Raw genomic sequence first — 4409 nt, 5'->3', positions numbered from 1 at the left:
CTCTGACCCTCTGTACTTCCTAGGGTCCTACCACTCATTGTGTATTCCCTTGCCTTATTTGTCCGTCCAAAATGCATCACCTCGCACTTTTCAGGGTTAAATTCCATTTGCCACTTTTCCGCCCATCTGACCAACCCGTTTATATCGTCCTGTAGCCTGAGGCTTTCCTCCTCACAATTTACCACCCCACCAATTTTCGTGTCATCTGCGAACTTACTGATCATACCTTTTACATTCTCATCCAAATCATTTATGTAGATCACAAACAACAAGGGACCCAGCACCGATCCCTGAGGTACCCCACTGGACACAGGCTTCCAGTCACAAAAGCAACCTTTGACCATCACCCTCTGCCTCCTGCCACTCAGCCAGTTTAGGATCCAACGCGCCAAGGCACCCTGGATCCCATGGGCTCTTACCTTCTTGACCAGTCTCCTATGCGGGATTGTTAAGATAGTTGTTTTCCCTCGATGTGCGATGTGTTCCCCATTTCCGGTATATGTATAAGTATTAGTATGATTCTCTTGTAATTTTTGCCTGTAGAAGTGTGCACTAGTAATTCTTTTCCATGAGATTGTATTAAGTAAGTTTTTTTTCCTCTTCAATAAAATCTTGGTTCTGTTTGCATCCAACCGCCTGTCTACTCTAGTCTTCTGTAGGATTCGCAAAATTGGACTTTGTATTAATAAGGGTCAAATGGCAGAAGAGGCCGTGTTTTTAAAGACTGTTTTAAAAGAAGCCCAGAAAAAGGGGCACACAAAATGGCCACCATATCATGTGACCAGCTTTTTGGGACACTTTAAAATGGTTCCTGCGCAACCTCAGACAGCTTTGTGGATTCAACCTGCAGCAAGTTCTGGAAGCCGTTTCTGAGAGAACGAAACCAGACCCACACATCTACATATGGATTAGATGCAGATCCAGTCTAGATCGGCCTGGAGACAGAGGCCATCTAAATGTTGACCCAGACAAAAGGGGACAATTTCATATTCATGAGAACAGCACCCAGGACTAGATAACGAGATCAGCAGGACATTAAAAACAATGAAGGTAATTCCAGACCAGAGATGGGCCTTTACCAGCCGTTTAAGACATTTTAAAATATAATAACTACCCCGCTGTGCTCCCAGCCCGCCAAAAATAAAACAAAGACTAACCTGATTTTGGGCAGGAAGTGAAGCCTCTGAAGAAAAGGTATAACTGGAGTTACAGTTGGAGGGGGTTACACAGTGTCGAGCTGGAACACAGACAAGCAGGCTTGGAGAGCTGGAAGCACACAGCTTGAATCCGGACACCCAGAAGAAGAAGCAGGCAATCGCAGGAGGAAGAAGAAAGCCAACATCGAAAAGGCCATCTCGAAACCAGCGTTCCGCCCCGGGGAAACACATCGGGAGATCATCGACCATCCCCGGGCCGTTGCCGGAACGAGAGGCCATCAACCCAACTTGGGAGAAGAGACAAAAAAATAAAGGTCCCAAGAGAAGAAACCTTCCAGCCACCCCGGCTCGGGAGAAGAGAAAAGAAACTGAAGAAGCGATGGGAGCCAGCCCAAGGCTCCTCTGACCAGGGTCGAGCCGACGATCCTCGACCCCACCGACATCCAGGCCAGCCGATGTCCAGCCGCCCCCGACCCCCACCTCAGGAGAGTGGTGTGGCGCAGCTCGCAGGGGCTCCACGATCTACGTGGAGACGAAACGCCTGAAAGGACCAAACACAGACTCGATTTCAAAACCTTGCACTTCCTAGTGGGATTAGTGAGCATGTTTCTGGCCCTTCACATTCAGATCTAGATAGGTTTAATAAGGGGGTGGATTTAAGGGTACAATTAACATGAGTTGTTGTCCCTCGATGTTCCGTGTGTTTCCTTATTTCATAATGATCTTTGTAGAGTATAAGATACCTGTATTTGCCTTAGTTAGTACTGTGCCGTTATGATTTGTTTGTGTGTTTTTCCCTCCCATGTACTCTCTTATCTGCTTGCATTTGATTTGATATTTTTCCTTATGCAATAACATTTCATTTTGTTTCATCAAACTTGGTCTACAAGAGTTTCCTCTACATTGTAGTTCCTGCGCCTAAGTCCAGAGTATAGAATCTAAGGGGCGAGTGGGTCGAACCACTCAAGGTTTTACTGTGCAAGAGAGAGAGGCCTCTAGAGAGAGAAACCTCAGGGAAACCTCTCGTGGAAAACCCCTTACACTTCTCTGTACTGCCGCCTTGTACCTAAGTCCGGTGTCTAGAACCCAGGGGCGTGGGAGTGATTCGAACCACTCACAAAACAGTCAGAGGCATAACTGACTGGGTGCACGCACGCGCCAAGCAGCAACACCAGCACCCGCCATCCCCTACACACTTGAAAGGAATGCAGTGAATTAGTGTTCACCACACAAGCTGGCAACCTGTTCCACAGGTCCACCATTTATTTTTAGATGTTTTTCTTAGCATTTTTATGTCAAAACATTTTTTTTCCTTAAAGCAGTTCCCAGACCTTATTTATTGCTATATATGCTTTAAACATCTGAAAGATTGGACTTGTATTTATATAGTGCTTTACCACACCACTGAGAAGCATCTTAAAGCACTTCACATACAATGGACTACAGGTACTTTGAAATATCGTACCTATTATTATGTAAGTAAATGTGTAGCCATTTTGTGCACAACAAGATCTCACAAACAACAATGAGATAAATGAACACTGAGGGGCTGACATTCTGTAGGGATTCCCCAGTTATACATAGAAATGCACACGGGTTCTGCCAGTCTCCCATCAAAGTTACAATGGAAGACCAATGTGGAATTTCAGACTCTTAATCTGTATTTTTGGTGACGTTGATTGAAGGAGGAATGTTGGCCAGGAGAACTCCCTGTTCATCTTCAAATAGTGCCACATGACCTGACAAGTATTGGATTCTTTGGGGGGGAGAAATTCGGCATGTTAATGCCCCCAGTTAGCCCCTGGCGGGGGCGCTAACGGGGCGCTCAGGCAGTAGCACTGTGGCGGGGCGAATCTCTTGCCACATGGCAAATTCTCTGGCCCTGTAGCACTGGCAATAACAGTTAATGTCTCAACACCTTTCGCCATGCAGATCGTGACGTCAGCGAGCGTGCAACGCTCGTGGGCGCCCGACCTGCAAACTTCAGTAGCGCCCCCAACCTTATCGCCTCGCGCCGACAGTGCCAGGGAGCAGAGGCATGAACCAGCTGGCTGGCGGCTGATGGGGCGCTACTTAAATGGATGCGCCCCAGCTGTCAAGGAACTTCCGTTCCAAAGGTCAGTTATGAGTGGCAGAAATCGCAGGATGTATCTGCAGCCAAATAAAGGCTGCTTAATCCCCAGAGTGTTGCGAGCCGTCAAAGGACTTTGCATTTCATCGTACAGCATATCGCCATTCTGCACTCCCCGAATCATTGGGGCTGGTGTGCAGACTCCAGTGACCCTGCCCTTTAATGGCTGGAAGGCGCCTTTGCCAATGCTCACCCCCGATTACACAACACCTGTTATTCATTATCGCTTGGAGCCTAAAGCCACTTACCTATGCCATTAGCGCCTGGTTTAGTGCTCCCCTGCATTCTTTGAGTGCTGAGACTGAATTTAACGGGTAGTGAGATTGATTAGCACCTGGCACTAAACTTCCAACTTCTCCAAAGTTGGCACCCCAGTTGGGGCGATACTGAATTTCTAGCTCTTTATATTTAAATTATGTACAGTGGATGCTGGTCTTGCTTACAAACATAATGAAGAATGTAGATTCCAATGAATCACAAAGAAATATAATTTTGTCTTAACAAGGGGCATATTAGTCAGCAGCAATTAATGTATATGTGCAGTCAGCACAGGGGATTTTTATTCACATTCAGGCAGTTCAGTGCTCAGAGAGATAGCCCACATACTTAATAGTCACTTTGTTAAAGACCAAATCCATTTTTTTAACAGCACTAAAACAGGATGTTTCTTCGCGCCGGCTGCCCTAAGGTAGTAGAAAATCACCTTCAGTGACTTCAGACGTTGTTCCTAGTTCATAACTAAAGTTTTCCACTATTTTTCCTCAATATTTTCCTGTGCCATTTCCTGTATAAACCCATAACTAAAACTCTACAAAACGGGGACACACTTTTGTTGCTTTTATACTTTGTGCGGTAGTGAAAAAATACAATCTGGGAATCTTTACCAGCCCATTAAGTGGCACATACAACATGTAACACCCTTTTACAGTCGGGACACAGAAGTCAGCCATTTTGGAATCTGACCACTAATAACAGGCCCTGAGATCCAGTTGATTTTGTGGCTCATTTCCCTTCCTATGCCCATCTAAAACACATTGTTCATGTAACATACAGGGGCTCCTTGAAGATATGGAACAGTGCCGATTAGTATTGGGAACACAATAAAGTAGTTTGGAAAAGAA

Source organism: Somniosus microcephalus, chromosome 8 (assembly GCF_052327205.1).
Source record: "Somniosus microcephalus isolate GS21.2 chromosome 8, FLI_Smic_1.0, whole genome shotgun sequence".
Taxonomy (NCBI): domain Eukaryota; kingdom Metazoa; phylum Chordata; class Chondrichthyes; order Squaliformes; family Somniosidae; genus Somniosus; species Somniosus microcephalus.
Note: the sequence above shows the minus strand (reverse complement) of the source record.